The sequence below is a fragment of the Artibeus jamaicensis genome, unplaced genomic scaffold (assembly GCF_021234435.1).
Source record: "Artibeus jamaicensis isolate MK-2021 breed Jamaican fruit bat unplaced genomic scaffold, CSHL_Jam_final scaffold_461, whole genome shotgun sequence".
Taxonomy (NCBI): Eukaryota; Metazoa; Chordata; class Mammalia; order Chiroptera; family Phyllostomidae; genus Artibeus; species Artibeus jamaicensis.
Genome location: NW_026522045.1, coordinates 15,690,973 through 15,718,080, shown reverse-complemented (window position 1 = coordinate 15,718,080; position 27,108 = coordinate 15,690,973).

Sequence of the window (27,108 nt, the reverse complement as noted above, 5' to 3'; positions counted from 1 at the left end):
ATGGGAGTAAAAGTCAGAAAACTGTACTTGAAAAATTAAATAAATAAATTTTAAAAAAGAAAGAAGGAAGTAAAACTTGTACTGTTTGCACATGATATGATAGAGGACATAGAAAACCCTATAGATTCTTCAAAAAAACTGCTTGACCTAATAAGCAAATTTGACAAAACAGCAGATTTCAGTCAATATTCAGATATCAAAGGCATTTTTATACAACATCAAAGACAGACCACAATCAGAAATGAGGTTAAAATCCCATTTGCTATAGCAACAAGAAAAAAAATGTACCTAGGAATAAACCTTCCAAGGAGGTGAAAGACCTGTACTCAGGAAACTACACGACACTGAGGGAAGAAAGTAAGGAACACACAAATAAATGGAAGCATATATCTATTAGAAGAATCAATATCATCAAAATGTTCATATTGCACAGAGATTTATATGATTCAGTGCAATTCATTTTAAAATACCAATGACATATTTCACAGATATAGAACAAACATGTCAACAATTTATGTGGAGCCATAAATGACCAAAAACAGCCATGACAATTTTACGAAAGAAGAACAAAGTAGGAAGGATCACAATACCTAATATAAACTATCTGGGTAAAAGTTCTTTATGAGATACATGATTTTAAAATGTCTTTTTCTATGCCTGTGTTTCTATTTTGTTCATCAGTTTGTTTTGTTCATTGAATTCCTTGTATGGGTAAGATCATATGGTATTTGTTTTTCCCCAACTGCAGGAGCAGAGAGAAGGATTGGCAGAGAGGGTAAAGAGTAAGATGAAGGTAAATGTAATACAATAACGATAAGAGAAAATATTGTTGGAAATATTTTTTCAACAATCCAAAACAATCCAATAATCCAAAACTTATGGAACACAGTAAAATGATAAAAAAATAAGAGCTATATTACAAAGCCACTGCAGTCAAAAGAGTCTGCTACTTCCATAAGAGCAGACTCAGACTAATGGAACAGAATATAGAGCTTAGAAATAAACCCAAGGCTCTATGGTCATTTAATATTCAACGAAAGGGGAAGAAGCACAAAATGGAGTAAAAATGGCTTCTTCAACAAATGGTGTTGAGAAATCTGACATCTGATTTGAAAATGAAACCTGATCACCAACTTACACCATACTCAAAAATAAGTTCAAAGTGGATAAAAGACTTGCATGTAAGTTGTGACACCTCAAATGTCCTAGAGGAGAACATAGGCAGGAAAATTTCAGACATTACACACAGCAATATTTTCACTGACATGTCCCCTAGAGCAAGGGACATAAAGGAAAGAATAAACAAATGGGATCTCATCAAAATAAAAAATTTCTTCTCTGCTAAAGAAAACAACATTAAAATTAAAAGAGAGTCAGCCATATGGGAATCCAAACAATTTAACATGGCCACAAGGCAAAGACAAGGCAGAGGGAATGATGAGTGAGGAGAATACAGAAGTAAGCAACAAACACTGAAGGATTTTTATTAATACCACTAACTTTTGCAAGTGGATTTAATATTTCTGGAGAACAGGGATCACATCTAAGAAAAGCAGTGTCTGGAATACATAACTAACCTTCAGTGTATGCACAAATTTTATACAAGTTCATTGATGAAATGGTTTGTACCATGGCTGGAGAAAAATATGTGGGTACAGACATATTAATTGATGTTCCAGATATTATGTTTGAAACATTTCAAAATATTTCTTTTTAGAAAAAAATATTTTATTTGTAGACAAATTGGAAGAGAGGGAGAAAGAAAGGGAGAGAAACATCACTGTGTGGTTTCCTTGCAAGTGCCCTCTATTGGGGACTTGGCCTGCAACTTAGGCATGTGCCCTGACTGGGAATCAAACCAGCAACACTTTGGTTTGCAGTTATGTCTCTCAGCCACTGTCTCTCAGCAGTCTTCCTGCCACTACCCTAAGTTCAGCCTTTAGCACTTCTACTTTGATCTTTTTAGTAGCTTCCTGAGTGGTCTTCCTGCCTTTCCTATGGTCTCCTTTACCTTTGTATCCGTATGCTTCCTGCCTATTTCTCTACCCTTTTCTCACCATACCTCTCCCTCATCTCCTTTCACTTTATTTCCCAACTATGCTTGTTGTTTGAACATGCCATCTTATTTCTCATCTCTGTTTTGATTCCAGTGACTTACAATAAGGACAATCCCATGTCTATCCCATTCTGCTCCACCTGCTGAGCAATTACTGTTTAAGGCTTAAAGGTCCTTACCACTAAAAACTCTTTCATACTCTGCATTCTCTCAGCTAATGGATAAGGCTTCAACACACATTTTCTTGCATATGCTAAACCTTTCTCAGAACACAGTGAAGTGGGTTAGTGTTAATTTGTCAGGGAAAACTACTGTGGTAGATGGCTTTATAGGCACATGCTGCTTTGTTTATTTCATGTAACCAAGTCATCACTGTCAAAGGCAGAATGCCTGTTTGACAAGTTTAGTTCAGGGCCAGGAAATTAGTTTACTGTTCAAAGGCCAGGCTAATTCAGAAGAAGGGATGAGATGGGAGAATGGGGGGAAATCTCTCTCACTCCCATTTACTGTGGTTTCTGTCATGTCTTGTTTCATATTAATGGCTTTTAATTATTTACTTACTTGGAACTGGTAGCTTATCCCACCATTAGAGGGAAGCTGAAAAGTTATGAAAGATTGAGGTGGATACCCACATTTGTATCAATAAAATAATTACTAATGTGAAAAGCATGGCAGATAATTTTTTTTTAGTGAGTCTGGTTACAAAATCCTACAGATAGCTATATAAGGAAGAAGTAGGCTGATCTGCAGAGGTCAAAGGAAAGTCACCACTAAGATTTTAAAAGAAGGTGCCTTTAGCAGTAAACTTGGCTAACTTTAAAAAATAACCCTTGAAAAATGCACTGCTTCTTTTGTACATCTTCTATTCAGCACCTTTAAATGTTGGCTTCCCCAGACAACCTTTAAGAATTAGGTCATAGTGACCTGTTTCCATAATAAATCTTTTGGATAACATTTAAAATAGTGATTGTCAGCTTTAGCTGCACATTAAAATTACAAGGGGAACATTCAAAAGTACTGGTACTGGAGACCTACCCCTAGAGACTCTAATTTGTTTGGTCTGGGGTGAGGTCTTAGGTATTGTTATTTTTTTTCAAAGAGCATCCCTCCCAAGTCATTATTATGGACAGCCAGGTGGAAAAGCACTGACCTCATTCATTAATTTGTCTCTCAGTGAAGCTTCACATTTTACCTTATATAAAGTGTATTTCATAATATGTATCCATCCCAAGAACAATCAGTGCTAGATGCAAGACTGCAGAGTGGTTGGGTAAGAGACAGTCCATGCTTCTCCTATGGCTGTTCCTCTTCAGTCAACTCTCCAGGTATTTGTATATTGAGGTGTAGGCTTAACAGGGTTAGGCTGAGAGGCTTCAGCCCCGCCCCCAAGTCGTTTAGGGGGCTGGGAAAAGCAGGAGCACAGGGATTGAGAGTTATTTTGTGTGTCAGTAACAGCAGGCTAGCTTCACAACCTGCTGGGAGCCAGGGATATATTTATTACTTTGACCTGTGCTGTAGCTGGGGAGCAGCTTCTCCATTACAGCGCCTATAGGAGAGATTGGAGATGATTTGCTCTGTGCTACGGGGCCACACCCCCAAGACTAACCATGACAGCCAAGAAAGGCAGAGAATATGGGACTGCTAGCCTGTGTAGGCCACTGTGGGAGAAGTAGGAAATGTGGTTATGGAGGAAGATCCATGCTGGGATTTAAATCCAAGTGTGGCAGCTCTGCAGGGGCTTAATTACACAGTTTTGTGAAGTGAGGAGGGGGGGTCTCTCGACCATGTGGCTTAGGAAGCAGGAAAGCAAGATGTACCAGCCATGTGGAGCTCTCTTAGTGGTTTGAAAGAATGCAGGACTGCCACGAAATCCCATGAGGATGAGGCTTTGGATTAAGAATGGGAGTCTAACCGAGCTATGGACTTCTATTTCTTTTCCTGAGACACAGCACCCGTTATTGGCCTGGTTTGGCAAGGGGAGGCAGAACTGTGTGTGTCTTTGTGAGTGTTTTAATGGGACTTTGGGATTTAATGGAGGCATTCTGCTATTACTGAAAACCTGTATAATTTTTGAATAAATCGGTTTTTTTTCCTTTTTACCAAACCCTGGCATTAAGGGCAACAGTTCCTAGCACAGCAGAGGGCAATGAAGAACCATAGTACAGAAAGACCCCGGGGGTGGGGATTTCTGTAACACTTGGAGTCTATAACCTTGGCCCAGAAAACTTAAAGATAAATACACTGCTGAAACATCTTCAGTATGATAAAGACGTATAAGACTTGACTTTATACTTGGAGATAAAGGGTATTTGCTCTTTTTAATCCTGAAGAGATTTTTAGGAACAAACATACTTGGCTTCAAAGATGTTGCTCTGAATCAGGAATGTAATACATTTCCAAAGGATGAATGGACTCCATAGTTATTAAATAATTGCACTTGTATTCATTCCATTTAAAGACAGAACTATAGAACATCCAGTGTTCTTAGAACATCCAACTAAATCATTTCCATGTATCTGTTTTTCTTTTCACCTTTTGTGTAAATGGTGTAAGAAAGAGTTAGAGTTAATGCTTCTCTCAGCTTACCCTTTGGCATTAAATAGTGCCAATCTGAAAACAGGAATCTGGATCTCTTGGCAAGTTATGTCCAGTAACTGAAAACCCCAGTGAATCCTGCTTGGGACCACTATGGAAAAAATGACTCCATCTTTAGTGAAAATTATGAGAGTATCAGTGAGGTTATATTGACATTAAACATCATATATAGAAAGTAGTATATTTTATTATTTATAAATTGACATATAAATAGCAATAGAAAAAAACAGTATAGCAGCATACATAGAATTGGTAAGCTAAATAAAAACATCAGCATTTCTGATATTTAGGAGCTTCTTTTTATAGCTCCAGGAATGAATGCTTTTATTATTATATCAAAACTTAACTATTTTTCTGTAGTTAGTGGATCTAACATTCTATTATATTGTCCTGAAAACATGCTTGCTGAGAGAGATTATTCATTGTATATATTCATTGGCAGGAAGACTACTTCCATTACTCTTGAGTCTCTAGATAAACAATGTATAATCTCCCACCAAAATATATTACCTTTCTTTTTAAGGCTGAATAAAATTCCATTGTATGTATGTACCACATATGTTTATTTATTCATCAAAGCTTCTCTCTTAATTGTGAAGCCATCATCTATTCCCACAATGGCACCTTCACATCACAAAAGAGTACAGGGCTTTACATAGAATTTGTTGCTTTGTTTGAAGAGAAGAAATACTGCTAAAGTCAACTAACATAATCTATTCCTAGGGATTTTCTAATGGGCGAGGAGCAGAACTGAGGGACTGGGGTGCAAATCTTTACCTCACTTTTAGTATCCTAAGCATGTTTACTGTATTCAGAAGGGAAATACTTGGCACTACCAGCAGAGGGAAATTAACATTCCTCAGTTTCTATTACTAGCTACTGAGAGAATGCTGAATTTTTCATCTTGTTGATTAGATTGGTCAATATAATTCTGTGTCTGCAATACTTGCAAGATATGTGCTTAGAGTAAAATCACCATCTAAAATGGTGTAACAGATACTCCTAAATATACCTACTAAACAGAGCAGGAAACTCTTTATGATTTTTTATCTGGACCTTCTAATCCAGAACCAGAACAAGAATTTCTGATGATATGGTTATTGCTGTTACTGTATGATTTCTTAAAAATTATCTGATGTTAAAACAATGCATACACATGACAAAAACATCAGAATTATCAGTTCTTCTAGCATGGGCCTATGGGGTTACTACTGGATCCATCAGGGATCTGTGGATTCTTCCTATGAGATATCTTGGGCATTCTTTTTACCATTCATGCTCTGTACTACTTCATAGCCTTTTTAAAAGTTTCATTGAGATGTGATTTACATGTAAGTATAGCTTTACTAGACAAGTTGTCATGACTTGTTACAGAAGAAGGATCAAAAATGAAAATTTTTAAGTATGTCATTTCTAGGTTCACTTTAGATAAAAATTTTAAAAAGATGTATCTCCTGAGACTGCTGAAATTTCTGGAAAATCTCCTCCTTAATTTCCCTTAGCATCCTCAATGGGACATTTCTGTACTTTTTAACTTAAAAATTAAGTGGTGGTAAAATATGCATAGCATTTACCATTTTGAAGTATATGGTTCAGTGGCATTAAGTACATTTATGCCTCTGAGCAACCATTACTACCATCCATCTCCAGAACATTTTTCCTCTCACAAAACTGAAATTCAATATCCATTAAAAACTAACTCCCCATTACTCCCTTCCCCCAGACCATGGCAACATCTATTCTACTTTCTCTCTCAATGTATTTGACTACTCTAGGTACCTTATGTAAGTATAATCATACAGTATGTATATATATATACATATTTGTCACAAGCTTCTTTTACTCAGCTTAATGTCCTCAAGGTTTGTTCATGCTGTACCAAGTACCAGAATCTCCTTTTTTAAGGCTGAATGATACTCCAGAGTATAGACCACATTTTCGTTATTCCTCAGTCACAGGACATCTGGGTTGCTTTCACTTTTGGCTATTGTAAATAATGCTGCTATGAACATGGGCATACAAATATCTGTTCAAGATTCTGCTTTATTTCTTTTGGGCATATAATCATAAGTGGAATTGGTGGATGATATGGTAATTCCATTTTTTAATTTATTGAGAGAACACCATACTTTTTTCTATACTAACTGTACCATTTTATTTTACTACCAGCAGTGCACAAGGGTTGCAATTTCTACTACTATTCATCAATACCTTTTACTTTGTGTTGTTGTTTTTTTGTAATGTCCACCCTACTTCTGTTAAGTGGTATCTCATCATTTTGATCTGAATTTTCCTAATGATCAGTGATGTTGAGCCTCTTTTCATGTGCTTCTTGAACACTTGAATATATTTTCTTAGGACAAATGTCTATTCAAGTCCTTTGCACATTTTTAAATAGATTTTTCTATATTGACTTATAATTGATGTACAATACTCTATTAGTTTCAGATGCATGACATGTGATTTGATATTTATATACATTACAAAGTGATCCCTATGATAAGTCTACTTACTGTCTCTCACTATACAAAGTTACTACTGTATTATTTATATTCACTAACAGTATGTTGTATCACCATGACACTTAATTTATAACCACAAATTTGTACCTCTTAATCTGCTTGATCTATTTCACTTGCCCCTAAACTTCTCCCTTTTTCAGTAACAACCACTTTATTTCCTGTATCTGTGAGTTTGTTTCTATTTTGTTTATTCATTTTTAAATTCCTTTTATATTCCACAAATGAGTGAAATCATACACTATTTGCGTTTACTTGTCTAACTTATTTCACTTAGCATAATACCCTCTACATTCATTCATATTATTGTAAGTGGCAAAATTTATTCTAGTGTGTGTGTATACACAGACATACTAAGTTATCTTTATCTATTCATCTGTCAATGGACACTTAGTTTGCTTCCATATATTGGCTATTGTAAATGATGATGTAATGAACATAGAGATGCATACATTATTTCTTGGAATTAATGTTTCTGTGTTTTTCCAAAGATAAATGCCAAAAGTGAAATTTCTGGGTTATACAGCAACTCTAGTTCTATTTTTACTTTTTTGAGAAATCTCCATATTGTATTTTTTTATTTTTAGTTTTCACACAATTTTATATTCCTACCATGTTCTCACAAATACATTTTTTTGTGTGTGTGTTAACCACAATGGGTGTCCTTTTATTTTTTAACTTATTTAATTATTGTTCAAGTACAGTTTTCTGTTTTTTACTCCCATCCCAGCCCACCCACCAGAGTGCACCCCAACTCCCTCCCATTTCCACCCCCTTTAGTTGCTGTCCATGTGTCTGTTATACTAGTTCCTGTAAATCCTTCCTCTTTTTTTCCTGAAATTCTCTCCCCTCTTCCTTCGGGTCACTGTCTCCCGTTCTTTATTTCAGTGTCTTTGTTTTTATTTTTCTTGCTTCTTTGTTTCATTGTTTAGCTTCCTGTTAAAGGTGAGATCATATGGTATTTGTCTTTCAACACCTGGCTTATTTCACTCAGCATAATACTTTCCAGTTCCATCCATGCTATTGCAAAGGGTAGGAGCTCCCTTCTTTCTGCTGCATAGAATTACATTGTGTATATACCATAATTTTTAGATCTATTCATTTACTGATGAGCACCTAGGTTGCTTCCAGCTCTTGGCTATTGTAAATTGTGCTGCTATGAACACTGGGGTACAAAGGTTCTTTTGGATTGGTGTTTTAGAATTCTTATGATATAATCCCAGCAGTGAAATTGCTGGATCAAAAGGCAGGTCCATTTTTAGTTTTTTTTTTTTTTTTTTTTTAGAAAATTTCTTACTGCTTTCCACAGTGGTTGTACCAGTCTGCAATCCCACCAACAATGGATTAGAGTCCCCTCTTCTCCACAACCTCTCCAACACTTGTTGTTTGTTGCTTTGTTTATGATGGCCATTCTGACCAGTGTAAAGTGGTATCTCATTGTGGTTTTAATTTGCGTCTTTCTGATAGCTACTGATATTGAGCATCTTTTCATATGTCCCTGGATCTTCTGTATGTCCTCCTTGGATAAATGTCTGTTCAAGTCCTTGGCCCACTTTTTAATTGGGCTGGTTGTCTTCTTAGAGTGGAGTCGTGTAAGTTCTTTGTACATTTTGGAGATTAAACCCTTGTCTGAGGTCTCATTGGCAAATATGTTTTCCCATACAGTTGGATCTCTTTTTATTTATTTTTTTTATTTTTTAAAATAATGTGAGCATTTATTGAGTTAATGAAACCACATTGGAAATGAGCATCCATTTTTAAAAAATATTTTATTTATTTATTTTTAGAGAGAGGGGAAGGGAAGGAGAAAGAGTGGGAGAGAAATATCAATGTATGGTTGCCTCCCATGCATCCTTTGTTGGGAACTGGCCTGCAACCCAGGCATGTGCCCTGACTGGGAATCGTCTTTTTATTTTAATACTGCTTTCTATAGCCATGCAAAAGCTTTTAATTTTGATGAGATCCCATTTCATTATTCTTTCCTTTATGTGCCTTGCTCTAGGGTATATATCACTAAAAAAGTTGCTGCATGAAATATATGAGATTTTCCTGCCTATGTTCTCCCATAGGACTTTAATGGTGTTGTGGCTTTTACTTAAGTCTTTTATCCACCTTGAATTTATTTTGGTGTATGGTGTAAGTCGGTGCTCGAGTTTCATTTTTTGCATGTAGCTGTCCAGTTCTCCTAACACCATTTGTTGGAAAGGCTATTATTCGTCCATTCTATGTTGCTGCCCTCTTTGTCGAATATTAATTGGCCATAAAGATTTGTGTTTGTATGTCCTCCTTGGAGAAGTGTTTGTTCAAGTCCTTTTCCCATTTTCTAATTGGGTTGGGTGTCTTCTTAGAGTGGAGTCGTGTAAGTTCTTTGTATATTTTGGAGATTAAACCTTTGTCTGAGGTATCATTGGCAAATATGTTTTCCCATACAGTTGGTTGTCTTGCTAATTTAATACTGTTTTCTTTAGCCATGTAGAAGCTTTTTATTTTGATGAGATCCCATTTGTTTATTCTTTCCTTTACATTCCTTACTCTAGGGGACATATCAATAAAGAAGTTGCTGCATGAAATATCTGAGATTTTCTTGCCAATGTTCTCCTCTAGGACTTTAATGGTGTTATGACTTACATTTAAGTCTTTTATCCACATTGAATTTATTTTTGTGTATGGTGTAAGTCTGTGCTCAAATTTCATTTTTTTGCATGTAGCTGTCCAGTTCTCCCAACACCATTTGTTGAAGAGGCTATCTTTACTCCATTTTATGTTACTGCCCCCTTTGTCGAATATTAATTGACTGTAGAGAGTTGGGTTGATTTCTGGGCTCTCTGTTCTGTTCCATTGGTCTATGTGCCTGTTTTTATGCCAGTACCAGGCTGTTTTGATTACAGTGGCCTTGTAATACAGTTTGATATCAGGTATTGTGATCCCCCCTACTTTGTTCTTCTTTCTCAAAAGAGCAGCTGCTATTCGGGCTCGTTTATGGTCAAACACTTCTCCAGGGAGGACATACAGAACATTCAGAGACACATGAAGAGATGCTCAATATTGTTAGCTATCAGAGAGATGCAAATTAAAACCACAATGAGATACCACTTTACACCAGTCAGGATGGCTATCATAAACAAAGCAACAAACAACAAATGTTGGAGAGGTTGTGGGGAAAAGGGGTCCTTAGTTCACTGTTGGTGGGATTGCAGACTGGTACAACCATTATGAAAAACAGTATGGAATTTTCTCAGAAAAATAAAAATCGACCTGCCTTTTGACCCAGCAATTCCACTGCTGGGATTATATCCTAAGAATCCTAAAACATCAATATCAAAGAACCTATGCACCACAATGTTCATAGCAGCACAATTTACAATAGCCAAGAGTTGGAAGCAACCTAGGTGCCTATCAGTAAATGAATGGATCCAAAAATTGTGGTACATATATACAATGGAATTCTATGCTGCAGAGAGAAAGAAGGAGCTACTACCTTTTGCAACAACATGGATGGAACTGGAAAGCATTATGCTGAGTGAAATAGGCCAGGTGCTGAAAGACAAATACCATATGATCTCACCTTTAACAGGAAGCTAAACAACAAAACAAACAAGCAAGCAGAAAAAAAAAAAAACAAAGACACTGAAATAGAGAACAAGGGGATAGTGACCAGAGGGGAGAAGGAAGGGAAGTTAAGGGGAAAAAGGGGGAGGGATTTGGAGGAACAAATAGGAAGGACACAGGGACGAGAACTAAGGGGGTGGAAATGGGAGGGAGGTGGGGAGCAAGGGGTAGGGAGGCTGGGATGGGAAAAATAGACAAAAAACTGTACTTGAAAAATAACTAAATAAAATTTTTAAAAAAAGATTTGTGTTTACTTCTGGGCTCTCCATTCTGTTCCATTGGTCTATGTGCCTGTTTTTATGCCAGTACCAGGCTGTTTTGATTACAGTAGCCTTGTAATACAGTTTGGTATCAGGTATTGTGATCCCTCCTACTTTGTTCTTCTTTCTCAAAATTGCAGCTGCTATTTGGGGTAGTTTATGGTTCCATATAAATTTTTGAAGTGTTTGTTCTATGTCTTTGAAATATGCCATTGGTACTTTAATAGGTATTTCATTGAATCTGTAAATTGCTTTGGGTAATATGGACATTTTCATGATGTTAATTCTTCCAATCCATGAACAAGGTATATGTTTCCATTTGTTTGTGTCTTCCTTGATTTCTTTCTTTAGTGTTGTGTAGTTTTGTGCATACAGATCTTTTACATCCTTGGTTAGGTTTATTCCTAGGTATTTTATTTTTCTTTTTGCTATATCAAATGGGATTTTTTTCCTTGATTTCTGCTTTTGCTGTTTCATTGTTGGTATACAAAAATGCCTTTGGTTTCTGGATATTGACTTTGTGACTTGCTGTTTTGCCAAATTCATTTATTAGGTTGAGCAGTTTTTGAGTAGAGTCTATAGGATTTTCCATGTACACTATCATGTCATCAGCAAACAGTGACAGTTTTGTTTCCTCCTTTCCAATTTGGATGCCTTTTGTTTCCTTTTCTTGTCTGATTGCTGTGGCTAAAACTTCCAATATTATATTGAATAGAAGTGGTGAAAGTGGACAACCTTGTCTTGTTCCTGATCTCAGTGGAAAAGATTTTAGTTTTTGCCCATTGAGTATGATGACCAACCCATTTTTTTCTCTTTTTGATAATAGCCATTATCACAGGTGTGAGGTAATATCTCATTGTGATTTTAATTTTCATGTCCTTGATGATTAGTGACATTGAGCATCTTTTCAGGGACCTTTTGGCTATCTGTATGCCTTCTTCGAAAAAAATATTTATTCATTTTTTTCTCTCCATTTTTTAACTGAGTTGTTTGTTTTTTTTAATATTAAGTTGTGTGAGTTATTTATATATTTTGGATATTCGCCCTTTAAATATGTATGATTGGAAAATGTCTTCTCCCAATCAGTAATTTCCCTTTTCTTTTTATTGATGGTTTCCTTTACTGCACAAAACTTTTTTGTTTGGTGTAGTCCCATTTGTTTATTTTTTTAATTTTCTTACCCTTGCCTGAGGAGACTGGTCCAAGAAAATATTGCTAAGAATTATGTCAAATAGCTTACTGGCTATGTTTTCTTCTAGGAGTTTTATGGTTTCAGCTCTTAAATTCAAGTCTTTAATTCACTTTGAATTTATTTTTGTATATGGTGTAAGACAGTGGTCAAGTTTCATCCTTTTGCATGTGGCTGTGCAGTTTTCTCAACACCATTTATTGAAGTAACAGTTCTTTTCCTATTGTGTATTCTTTTCTTCTTTGTCATAGATTAATTGACTGTATATACATCAATTTATATCTGGCCTCTCTATTTCACTCCACTGATCTATGTATCTGTTTTCATGTAAGGATCATATTTTTTGACTACTGCACCTTTGTGGCACAGTTTGAAGTCAGGGAGTGTAATACCTCCAGTTTTATTAATCTCTCTTGAGATTGTTTTTGCTGTTTAGGGCCTTTTGTAGTTCCATAGAAATTTTAGGATTCTTTGTTCTTGTTCTATGAAAAAAGCCATTGATTTGAAAAGGATTGCTTTGAATGTGTAATTGGTTTGGGGAGTATGGACATTTTAGCAATGTTAATTCTTCCAATCCATGGGCACGGTATATATTTTGGTGGATCATTTGTTTGTTTTATGTTAAGTTGTAGGAGTTCTTTATATATTCTGGATATTAACCCTTCATAAGATGTGTGATTTGAAAATATTTTCTCCCATTTCATAAGGTGGGCTTTTCACTCTCTTGCAGTAATACAGTAGCTTTTAATGTGTCCTGCTAAACCTTGTCTCTGTTTCTCTCTCTCCCTTCACCACTCCTCTATTTCATCACCCTATTCCCTCATTTCTCTCTCTCCTCTCTGCTATCTACTCTTACACTGTCTCAACCCCACTCACTACCATTTTCTTTTTTCTGTCTCTACCCTTCCTCCATATGTGTAAAATCTCTCTCCTCTATAAATTCCTTCTCTTGCTCCTCTCAAGACTTACTTTTCCCACAGTCCTTCATTTTGATTTGAAGATTTGAGGTAAACACAGTGATTGATGTTGGTATCAATCCTTGAGGTTTGATAGTTTGCACAACAACCATATTTGCATAGCTGCCCCCCCTTTTTTTCTGTGAAGAACCTAAGTAAGCCCTATTGGGCTGGGTCAATTTACTGAAGGAAAGAAGTCTGTAGTATCTGTAGTATATTGATTTTAAAGCATCGGGTGTACTCCAGGTCTTATACACAGTGCTTCCCAAGCATAACAATTTGCTACCATGAAGGATCTGATGTGATAATATACAGGAGGCAGAAGGGTCTGCATCTTCTGGTTGTTATGGAACTATCTTTGTATATAATATAATGTAACAAACTCTGAAAGGGTAGTGGGCCAGGGAACTCCACTGAATTTCTCCCAGAAATAGATATGTAGAGAAGAGGGCTGTTATTACTTGTGCAAATCAACCCTTATGAACCATATTAATGAATAAAAAAACCAAGAGCAGAAATTGCTCTTACTATGAAATGGTGCGAGTGTTAATATGACAGACATCAGAATCACTTTGGGGACACAAAACCTATAAGGAAAATCTCTAATAACTTTCAGAAAGCATACCAATTAATAAACATAAGTATAACTCATTCTAATAGTAACTTTATTGTAAAATACACACATAAGTATAGCTCCAAAAGGGTACAAAATAAGCAAGCAGAGGTGCCTAATGAATAAATTATGATCCATTTGTTCTTGTATTTCACAGAATTACATTTATTTTGCACAAATCTTTTGAAGTAGAGGATTTTTCACTCTAAAGTGAGTTTTATTTTCTTTAACTGTTAATGATAACACTTTATTAGCTGTTGTCAACATCATGGACATGCTTTTTACTGAAAGTAGAGTGGCCTTGGTATGAAAGAGGAACCAGCTGTGGTCTTCTAGCAGCAGCTCCATTTTTTCCCTCTTGTCCCAGGAGGATGCTCTACTTTCCTGCCATTAATTCTCACAAAGGGGACTATGAATTTTTCCCACTTACTTTTCAACAGAAGTTGAGCAAACTTCTGCACTCAGTGAAATGGGGCTGGGCATCTGGGAATTTGAAATACTGGCTTTTCAGCAGGTCTTCATTTATAGGCAGGGCTAGGCCTTAGCCTCTGAGCCAGAGCATTCCTGCTTTTGTATTCACTGGAATTGCTGTATTTATACCTCCTGGGAAAATCTCTTTCTGAAAATATCTTTTTGTGTAACATGGAAGATTTCCAGAAAGGCAAAACATATAAAGTTTTGTTGTTTTATTGTCTCAAAAATGTTTTGTTTTCCCTCAATGACTCCATCTTGTTTGCTCTTTAATGAAAGGGTTATGCCTAATCATTCTTGAGAATTTAATGCCACATTATCCTAAAGGATGTACTTTTCCAAATTATTCTCATATCAGTGCAGTCATGGGAGTCACATGTGCATTTCTGAATTACAATGTTTGGCAAACATCCCTTTAGAGTTTTAAAAAGGGATAGGGTCTTAAAAAGGTTTTCTAAAACCTTTCAGTGTTTTAGAAAAAGTCTTTTATCATCTTAGTAAATTCTTAAAACTACATTATAAAAAATATAAAACAAGCGGCACTTCTTTCCTGAGGATCAATATCTTTTAGACAAACTATGGTGAAACTGCTTGAATTCTAAATGTGAAACTGTCCTTCCAGGTCCTTTTCACTGAGGGGTGCTTTATTACACTTCATTCTTTGGCTATCTTGAAATCAGGCATAGCATTTCACGTTACTCACTGAGACAGTCAACATATTCTGGGATTCCAAATAGGTAGGTTATTGTGAAAATCCATTAACTACTCATAAAATAGTCTGGAAGTATAAGGGCTCCAGTATTAACAGTGATTGTTTCTGGGTGGTGGGATTATAGATTATTCTACCTTTACTTTTCTGTCTTTGCTAAACTGTTTGCACTGAGCAAATATTGTTTTTGTAATTCTCTTCATCTGGATTTCCCCCAGAAATCAGAACCTGAGGCAAGGTTCACAAAAAGTGTTTTTTGGGAAATGGTTTCAGAGAATAGGGTTGGAATACTTGGGAAGAATGCAACAAGGAAGGAGTCATCACTATGCCCAACAGAGACTCAGTGCCTGTAGACCCTCTGAGGAGACATTCAGAATGCATCACACAGTTATCTTACAGATGCATGAATAAAAGAAGCATTTACCCATCAGCTCCCACTGTTCCATTGGTCATTAATCACCTTAGATGTTGTTAACTTCATAAAAATTCTGTGTTTGAGTATGTGCAAGTGTCCAGCAGGGTCCCACAGATGCTCCTACAATGACAGCATCAAAAAACCTTGGGGCTAGGGATGCTGGGAAGATGGCAATGGAGTAGGATGGATCAGATTCTAGCTCCTGTACTCGTGGGTGAAAATCCTGGCAGATCTATAGAGAAACACCACATTAAACCATCGGTTACCCAGCATTTATGAAATTAAAAGACCAGAGATTGTGACCGACATTGAAACACCACACAGTGGCAGAGTCAGCTACGGGAGCTGGGACACATGCGGCCCCTGTGCCACCACCATAGCAATAGGCGTGGGAGCCGGGGAGTCAGGTATGGAGCCGGACACTCCAAGCCCCTGTGATGGTCCTGGGCGCCAGAGGAGTCAGGTACCGGAACTGGGACACTAGAGGCCCCTGTGCAGCTGCCATAGTGATGGGACTGGATGCCAGGAAGTCATCTATGGGAGCTGGACACTGTAAATCCCTGTGACGTGCCTGGGCACCAGAGGAGTGAACTATGAGAACCAGGACATTATCAGCCCCTGTGCCGTGCCACAGCGACAGGACTGGATGCCAGGGAAGCAGGAACGAGAGCCGGGACACTGGAGGCCACTGTGCTGCTGCCATAGCGACAGGACTGGATGCTGGGGAGTCAGGTATGGAGCCAGGAAACTAGAGGTCCCTGTGCCGCTGCCATAGAGACAGTTCTGGGCTCCGGGGAGTCAGCTACAGGAGCTGGACAACCCAAGCCCCTGTGACAGACCTGGGTGCCAGAGGAGTCAGCTACGGGAGCCGGGACATTCTCAGCCCCTGTGCCGATGCCATAGGGATGGGACTGGACGCCGGGGAGTCAGCTAAGGAGCTGGGACACTCTTGGCCCCTGTGCCGCTGCTGTAGCGATGGGGCTGGGCACTGGAGGAGTCTGATACTGGAGCCAGGACACTCAGCAGTACTAGGCAACCAGCGTGGGTACCAGCGCAAGGACCAGCGTGAGAGTAGGTGGAGACGAAGAACATCAAGATAGTTGAAGGAGTCTGCACCACTGAACTTCACAGGTATCATACCACAGAAGTTCACACCATAAACCCAGGGTGTCAGAACAGATCAATTTTAGAAGCAGAGACTAACAGGAAGAGTCTCAAACAATGTGAAGACAAAGAAACAATCCCCAAATGAAAGAAAAAGCAGAAACATCAGAAAGAATGTTAGATGAAATAAAGGCTAATCAACTATCAGATAGTGGATTCAAAGCACTGGTTATTACGAAGTTCAGAGAGCTCACAATGAGCTATCAGAAACTACAGGGGAACTACAATGATCTCTCTGCAAACTACATCAACATGAAAAATGAAATGGAAACTATCAGCAAGGGACAAGAGGAAATGAAGAATACAATTTCCGAATTGAAGAACACAGTAGAAAGTTTCAAAAGTAGGATAGATCAGGCGGAGGATAGGATTAGTGAGTTGGAGGACAAAGTAGAAAGCATCTCACAGAAAGAGCAAGAACATGAAAAGAGGCTCAGAAAGAATGAAGAGGGACTAAGAGAAATGCAAGACAATATGAAACGTAATAATATCTGAATAATAGGGATACCAGAAGAACAAGAAGAACAAGGGATAGAACACGTACTTGAAAGAGTAATGAGAGAAAATGACCCTAATTGGATGAGAGAAAAAGTCATACAAATGAAGGAATCACAGAGAGTCCCAATCAAGAGGAACCCAAACAGGCCCACTTCAAGACACATCATCATCAAAATGACAAAATTCCAAGACAAAGAGATAATGTTAAAGGCAGCAAGGGAGAAAAAACAAATAACATACAAGGGAGCCCCAATAAGGTTAGCTACTGACTTCTCAATGGAAACACTCCAAGCTAGAAGAGAATGGCAAGAAAAATTCCAAGTAATGGGAAACAGAGGCCGACAACCAAGGCTACTTTACCCAGCAAGGCTCTCAATCAAGATAGAAGGCCAAATAAAGAGCTTCCAAAACAAAAGAAGTCCAAAAGAATACGCCTTCATCAAAACAGCTCTACAAGAAATACTAAAAGGACTGCTTTAAGGGAAGGAAGGAAAAGAGGGAGAAAGAGAGGAACAAAGGTACAAAAATGGCAATGAATAAGTACCTATCAATAATAACCTTAAATGTAAATGGATTAAATGCTCCAATCAAAAGACACAGAATAGCTCAATGGATAAGAAAGCATGACCCACACATATGCTGCCTACAAGAGACCCACCTCAGGACAAAATACCATCACAGACTAAAAGTAAAAGGCTGGAAACAAGTTTTCCAAGCAAACAGACAAGAAAGAAAAGCTGGGGTAGCAATTCTCATATCAGACAAAATAGACTTCAAAAAAAAAGGCTATAAAGAGAAACCCAGAAGGTCACTTTATTATACTCAAGGGAAGAATCAACCAAGAAGACATTACCATTGTAAATATATATGCACCAAACATAGGGGCACCCAAATATATCAAGAAAATCTTAGAGGACTTCAAGAAAGATATTGACAGCAACACAATTACAGTAGGGGATTTTAACACCCCACTATCAAAAATGGACAGATCTTCCAAACAAAATATCAACAAAGATATTGCATCATTAAACAACACCCTAGATGAAATGGAAAAAACTGATATGTATAGAGCGCTTCATCCCAAATAAGTTAAATAAAAATTCTTTTGAAATCCACGTGGAACATTTTCAAAGATAGACCACTTGATAGGACACAAAACAAGCCTCAGAAAATTCAAGAAAATTGAAATCATACCAAGTATCTTCTCTGACCACAAGGGACTGAAATTAGAAACCAACCCCAAAGAAAGAAACCCATAGCACCCAAAATTATGGAGACTAAATGGTATGCCATTAAACAATGAATGGGTCAAGAATGAAATTAGGGAAGAAATCAAAATGTTTCTGGAAACAAATGAAAATGATCTCACAACAACCCAAAACTTATGGGACACACTGAAGGCAGTCCTGAGAGGGAAGTTCATAGCAATACAGGCCTATCTAAAACAGATAGAAACATTCCAAACAAACAACCTAACCCAACCCCTGCAAGAACTAGAGGAACAACAACAAAGACAGCCCAGAGCAAGCAGAAGAAAGGAAATGACCAAGATTAGAGAAGAATTAAATGACATAGAAACTAAAAGCAAAATTCTAAGGATCAATGAATCTAGGCGCTGGTTCTTTGAGAAGATAAACAAAATAGACAAGCCTTTAAGTAGGCTCATCAAGAAAAGAAGGGAACGGACACAAATAAACACAATCAGAAATGAAAGAGGAGAGATTACAACTGATACCACAGAAATAGAAGGGATTGTAAGAAATTACTATGAAGACCTGTATGCCAAGAAATTTGAAACCCTAGGGGAAATGGACACATTTGTAGAAAAATACAATCTTCCAAAACTCAATGAAAAAGAAGCAGAAAATTTCAACACAACAATAACAGCAAATGAAATTGAAGCAGTAATCAAAAAACTCCCGTCACACAAAAGCCCTGGACCAGATGGTTTCACAGGAGAATTCTACAAAGCATTTAAGGAAGAGCTAACCCCTATTCTCCATGGACTCTTCCAAAAAATCAAGAAGGATGAAAAACTCCCCAATTTTTTTTATGAGGCCAGCATCATCTTAATTCCAAAACCAGATAGAGACACAACAAAGAAAGAAAACTTCAGGCCAATATTGCTGATGAACACAGATGCTAAAATCCTCAACAAAATATCGGCAAATTGCATCCAACAATATATCCAAAAGATCATACACCATGACCAAGTGGGATTCACTCCAGGGATGCAAGGATGGTTCAACATTCGCAAATCAGTAAATGTAATTCTTCACATAAACAAAAGCAGAGACAAAAACCACATGATCATATCAATAGACGTGGAAAAAGTTTTGATAAGGTACAGCACCCATTTATGATAAAAACAATCAGCAAAGTGGGAACAGAGGGAGCATTCCTCAATATAAAAAAGGCCATTTATGAGCGACCTACAGCCAATATCATACTCAATGGGCAAAAACTAAAAGCTTTTCCACTAAGATCAGGAACAAGACAAGGATGTTCACTTTCACCACTTCTATTCAATATAGCATTAAAAGTTTTCGCCACAGTGATCAGGCAAGAAAAGGCATCCAAATAGGAAAGGAGGAAACAAAACTGTCACTGTTTGCAGATGACATGATAGTGTACATGAAAAATCCTATAGACTCTACTGAAAAACTGCTCAAACTAATTAATGAATTTGGCAAAACAGCATGATACAAAGTCAATATCCAGAAATCAAAGGCATTTTTGTATACCAACAATGAATCAGCAGTAGCAGAAATCGAGAAAAAAAATCTCATTCAATATAGCAAAAAAAAATAAAATAAAATATCTGGGAATAAACCTAACTAAGGAGGTAAACAACCTGCATGCAGAAAACTACATAGCCCTTAAGAAAGAAATCAATGAAGACACAAACAAATGGAAACATATACCTTGTTCATGGATTGGAAGAATTAATGTCATCAAAATGTCCATACTACCCAAACAATATACAGATTAAATGCAATACCTATTAAAGTACCAATGGCATATTTCACAGACATAGAACAAACACTTCAAAAATTTACACGGAACCATAAATGAGCCTGCATAACAGCTCCACTTTTGAGAAAGGAGAACAAAGTAGGAGGGATTGTTACCGAACAAGGAGGGGGGCGGAATACAATATTTGGCCCACCTAGGGATGCCCAAAACTGCTGTACAACAGGGGCCCCTCCCAAAAACCAAAATACTAAAATCTACTGGGCCCTTCTGTCCGCCGCCAATTGGAAACACATCTCTTAATGCCAGAGATTTGTGAAAAGGAAACAAAATGTTTATTTAATGCTATTCAGGCCTAATGCCACCACTAAAATATCAAAGTCCTTTAGGGTATACACCTACACCCACACAGCGCTCCCTTCTCCCACTGTCCCATCTCCGGGTACCGTAAATCAGGAAAAGAGCACACGTCCCTTTTTCAGGCCGCTGGCACCGTCAGCTGTGTCACTGTGCAGGCAGGATCTCGAGTTAATCCAAAGTACTGTGGTACCCTCTCATGGTCCACTGGCAAGAGTCCTTTGTACCCAGTTCCAGTCAAAGTCTGTGTTGCTTTTCAGGCCCCGCAGCCAAAGGGGGCACCCCAAAGCCGCGTGGGCCTCTTCTACCAAAGCTGCAGGAGTCCACACTCCACCAAAAGCACATGGCTTTCTTCTTCACCTGGCTGCAGGGATCTCCATTCTGGCAAAGCTGCGTGGTTTTCCCTTTCACCTGGGAAAGAGGGGGTCCACACCCTGCCAAAACCACGTGGCTCCCTCTTTCACCTCACCAAGAGGGGGTCCTCACTCTGCTGAAACCACGTGGCTCTCTCTCATCTGGCCAAGCGGGGACCCTTCATGTCCTGGAGCCAGTCTTTTCCAAGTTCCCACACAGGCCTTCTCACTCCAGAGCCCAGACCCTAGTTTTCATCTTGAGTTCCCCAAGTTCCATCTTCAGTCCCCGCCACAACTTCTCATTCAGGAGTGCAGCCCCTCGTCACATCTTGAGTCCAAGCCCTTCTCACTCCGGAGAGCAGCCCTTAGTTCCCATCCTGAGTCCTCCTAGTTCCATCCTGAGTCCCTGCTAGTTCCATCTTACTCAGGAGTCCCCAAGCTGCTCTCTCCTTCCTGGCTCCAAACTTGGCCACAGCTATTTAACATATCTATGAAACCAGTTAAAGGTTATAGATATGTTAAATAACCATTCCTCCGGAGGTTAGCTCCAAAACTGTTGCTATGCAAAATACCTCTCAATGGCCTGGCTCCATTCATTCCCTCCCCCTGGGGGGGGGGGGCGGTAAGGACATCTTATATGTCTCTTCAATATTTTTATACACTTTGAATTCTGGACACCTTTCCAAATCTTTTTTTGGGGGGCCCCCCTTGCTGCACCCTGTATCAGGATCACCATACCTGATATCAAACTGTATTACAAGGCCACTGTAATCAAAACAGCCTGGTACTGGCATATAAACAGGCACATAGACCAATGGATTAGAACGGAGAGCCCAGAAATAAACCCAACTCTCTACAGTCAATTAATATTTGACAAAGGGGGCAGTAACATAAAATGGAGTAAAGATAGCCTCTTCAACAAATGGTGTTGGGAGAACTGGACAGCTATGTGCAAAAAAATGAAACTTGAGTACCAACTTACACCATATACCAAAATAAATTCAAGGTGGATAAAAGACTTAAATAGAAGGCGTGACACCATTAAGGTCCTAGAAGAGAACATCAGCAAGAAAATCTCTGATATTTCACGCAGCAACTTTTTTACTGATATGCCCCCTAGAGCAAGGAATATAAAGGAAAAATAAACAAATGGGATCTCATCAAAATAAAAGGCTTCTGCATGGCTAAAGAAAACAGTATTAAATTAAAAAAACAACCAACTGTATGGGAAAACATATTTGCCAATGATACCTCAGACGAAGGTTTAATCTCCAAAATATACAAAGAACTTACGCGACTCCACTCTAAGAAGACAACCAACCCAATTAAAAAATGGGAAAAGGACTTGAACAGACACTTCTCCAAGGAGGACATACAGAAGATCCAGAGACACATGAAGAGATGCTCAATATCGTTAGCTATCAGAGAGATGCAAATTAAAACCACAACTAGATACCACTTCACACTGGTCAAGATGGCTATCATAAACAAAGGAACAAACAACAATTTTTGGACAGGGTGTGGGGAAAAGGGGACCTTATTTCACTGTTGGTCGGATTGCAGACTGGTACAACCATTATGGAAATCAGTATGGAATTTTCTCAGAAAAATAAAAATCGACTTGCCTTTTGACCCAGCAATTCCACTGCTAGGATTATATCCTAAGAATCCTAAAACATCACTTTCAAAGCACCTATTCACCAAAATGTTTATAGCAGCACAATTTACAATAGCCAAGAGTTGTAAGCAACCTAGGTGCCCATCAGTAAATGAATGGATCAAAAATTGGTGGTACATATACACAATGGAATTCTATGCAGCAGAGAAAAAGAAGGAGCTACTACCTTTTGCAACAACATGGATGGAAGTGGAAAGCATTATGCTGAGTGAAATTGGCCAGGGGTTGAGAGACAAATACCATATAATCTCACCTTTAACAGGAAGCTAAACAACAAAACAAACAAGCAAGCAGAATAAAAACAAAGACACTGAAATAGAGAACAAGGGGACAGTGACCAGAGTGGAAAGGGAAGAGAATTTAAGGGGAAAAAGTGGGAAGGATTTGGAGGAACAAATAGGAAGGACACAGGGACGAGAACTAAGGGGGGTGGAAATGGGAGGGAGGTGGGGAGCAAGGGACGGGGGAGGTTGGGATGGGAGAAATAGACAAAAAACTGTACTTGAAAAATAACTGAATAAAATAAAAAAAAAAAAACCTTGGGACTGAAAGCCAGAGATATAAAATGGTGGCTGAAAAGACTACCTGACACAACAGGGGCTACAGTAAATGGTTAGGCTATAGGATGTAAGGTGCAAGACATTCCAATATAATGATGCAATGATAATAGAAATTTTCATTTTTTAAAAAAATAATTAAAAATAGAAAACTCAGAGATTTTTGATGCTTCAAGTGAAAACAAAAGATTTTTGGGTTTGTTCGAGAAATATGTTCTCACTTTTTCTTCATCACTGTCCTAACAAATTGTCAATAATAATTTGATTTATTCGGGTGGTTTAAAGGAAATACCCATTTAACCTTGAAGACATTATGACAAGTGAAATAAGCTACACACAAAAGGTTACATATTTTATGATTTCACTTATGTGAGGTATCTAGTGTAGTAAAATACCCAGAGATGGAAAGTAGAACTGAGGTTATAAGAGCCAAGGGGGAGGAAGGAATAAGGAGTTATTATTTAATGAAAGAATTTGGGATATGTATAGAGGAGATAATTGCACAACAATGTGAGTGAATTTAATGACATTTAACTGTACACTTAAAATGGTAAGTTTTATGTACATTTTATCACAATAAAAACATCTATTAATGATTTCATAGTTATGATGAAGGTCAGAAGTCAGGGTACAGCATGGCTCAACTGGGTCCTCATTCTCCTAAAGTCAGAATCAAGGATGAATTGCTTCCAAGCTCATTTAGTTTTTTGGCTGAAAACAGTTCTTTGTGTGTGTAGAACTGAAACCCTGTTTCCTGGCTGGTTGTGAATCAGGTGCTGCTCTGTGCTTGTAGAATTTGCATCACTCCAGTCTCTTGCCTTCTTATCCTACTGTGTCTTTCCATCAACTTTTCTCTGGGTCTGTGTCCAAATTTCCCATTTTTATGAGGATATGGGTCATCCTGGATTAGGGTCTACTCATCTTAATTTGATGACCTCAGTAAAAACCCTATTTCCAAAAAGCTTACATTCTGAGGAATTGTGAACTAGCACTTCAAGATATCAGGAAGTACACAATTCGAGCCATAACACTAGATAACATAACAATTTCCCAAGATTTAGGGATCGAGATGTAGACATCATTTGGGGTAAGGGCACATTTTGCTCATCACATACCAAACTTTCTTTTATGAGTATCTGTTAGACTGATTCCCAGAGTTGTTATGCTATTCTTAAAATGTGTTAGCACCTTACAAATATTAACTTTATTAATCCAGAATAACTTTGTTGGACGAAATAGAACTATTTTTAAATAGTGTTCACAATTGTATATATGTTTTCAGGAAATTCCTGGAGAGAAGAGTTCACATTTTCTAGAGTTTGAGTGAAGATGGAGGCTTAGGTAGAAACTTTTCACTTTCTCATTCTACCAAAGGAGGATAACAACCAATCTAAAAACAATAAACAACCAGAAGTTCCAGGAAATCAAACTACATGGAACTCCAATAACCAAGGAATTAAAGAAACATTCACCCATACTGATAGGAGGGATGGGGACAGACAGCTGGGTGGGTGGAGAGGACTCATGGCAAGGTGGTGGTCAAAACTAGCTATAAACTACCGTGGGGGTTGCCACAGCAGGAGAAAATCCTAGTCTCACAGCAGTTTGTTGGAAAGTGGGACTAGAGCTGAGCAAAGGAACTTCATTGTTACCTCTCTGACCAGTACCCCAAAGAGAGCACCACAGTGCAACAAAGAGGATGGCCTTGCCCTGGTGAATACATAAGGCCCTGTCCCCTTACAGCATAACAGAATTTCAGAGACAAGGAAATATGGCTCAAATGAAAGAACAGATCAAAACTCCAAAAAAAGAGCTAAACCATGAGGAGATAGCCAACCTATTTGATGCAGAGTTCAAAACACTGGTAATTGAGATGCTCACAGAACAAATTGAGCTCAGTCATAAAATGAAGGAACAAATGGAGGCTACCCAAAGTTAAATAAAGCAAAATATACAGGGAACTGACAGTGAAGGGAAGGAAACCTGGACTCAAATCAATGATTTGAAACAAAAGGAAGGGATAAACATACAACTAGAACAGAATGAAGAAACAAGTATTTTAAAAGAGAGAGGCTTAAGAACCTGTGTTACAACCTTCCAACATCCAAATTATAGGGGTGCCAGAAGGAGAGCAAGATCAAGAAGTTGAAAACCTATTTGAACAAATAATGAAGAAAAAATTTCCCAATCTGTTGAAGGAAATAAACTTCCAGGAAGTTCAGGAAGCCTAGAGAGTCCAAAGAAATTGGAGCCAAAGAGGAACACACCAAGGCACATCATCATTAAGTTACCCAAAATTAAAGATAAAGAAAGAATGTTAAAATCAGGAAAATAAAAGAAGATAGTTACCTACAAAGGAGTTCTCATAATGCTATCAGCTGATTTCTCAAAAGAAATGTTATAGGCAAGAAGGGACTGGAAAGTAGTATTTGAAGTCATGAAAGGCAAGATCCTCCACCCAAGATTACTCTATCCACCAAAGCTATCATTTAGAATGGGTGGGCAGATAAAGTGCTTCCAACATAAGCTAAAGTTAAAGGAATTTATCATTACCAAACCCTTATTATATGAAATGTTAAAAGGACTTATCTAAGAAGTAGAAAATTACAAACTATTAACTGTAAAATGATAACAAACTCACAACTATCAACAACTGAACATTAAAAAAAAAAACTATGCAAAAAACTAGAACAGGAACAAAACCTGACAAATGGACATTGCATGGAGGGTTTTCAGTAGGGAAGAGGAATGGGAAATAGCGGGGAAATGGTACAGGGAATAAAAAGCATAATTGGCAGGCATAAAATAAACAGGGAGAGGTTAAGAATGGTATAGGAAACAGAGAAGTCAAAGAACTTATATGTATGATCCATGGACATGAACTAAGGAGGGGGAATGCTGGAGAGTTGAGGAGTGCGGGGCAGAGCAGGGGTAAAGGGCAAAAACTGGGGAAACTGTAATAGCATAGTAATAAAATATACTTTAAAAAGAGCTAACATTTTCTGATTATGATAACCAGTTATTATCCTGCAGAACCCCTTTGTGTGGGCTATCTTACAGATATGTATATTATAAAAACTCCAGTTAAAAGACCTTATTTAAGGTTGCATTTCAAGTACTTAGAGGAATAAATGTTACCTTATTTCCTCACTTTCAAAATTTTTTTCTTTTGACATTAGAATTTCTTTGAATCAAAAATCAAAATTTTGAAGGCCTTCAGCATCTATTCCTATTTCTTTTCCTGTTTTTCTTTCCAAGCACTTTTCTCATTCCCTTATCTTTTTATTTACTCATTCATTTATTTACATGCTCATTCAACAAGCATTTACTGGCCTTCTCTATACAAGGCATACTCTAGGTATTAGAGAACACAAAATGAATCAGGACAGGTCCCTGACCTCAGGTTACTCACAGTATAGTTACATTTTTTCTAATCCATTCTCCATAGTGTCTTCCCAAGTAGACCATCATTACTTGTCTCCATCTTCTACCTTATACAACCCAAGCCCAGTGCTTGACCTAATATGATCTCAGATTTTTGCCATCTTATTAAATTTAATCTTTTTAGTTGCTCTACTGTTAAAATTTTCACATTTAAGTGGCACAGATGCCAATGGTTCCTTGCCTTACTCTTTCATGACCTACCTTTTCAACTCCACTTGTTGCTGTGGCAACGATCTACAAACCTCAGAGCAACTCACTTCAGATGTACCATATACCTCTGTTTTTTGCCAAAGTTCTTGCTACTGTGGCTGAATGATAAACCTTCAAGCATGTCTTAACCATTTGTTTTTATTGAAAATACAGTTACCAGGTAAAATACAGGACATACAGTTAAATTTGAATTTCAGATAAACCTTAATTTTAGCACAGATATGTTTCAACTATTTTATGAAACAAACATGCTAAATAAATTTATGTTTTATCTCAAATTCAAATTTAACTGGGCATATTCTTTTATTATTTTCTAAATTTAGCAATCTCAATTGTAAAACTGGAGCTATGAATGAATTAATACCTACTAGGCCCAACCTTTGACCAGTGGAAGAAGGGAGCCAGTGTCTACATTTCCTTGTGTTGTCCATTGGGTAGACACATCTGAGACACATTTTAAGTGATTTCTCAAAGTATTTCCC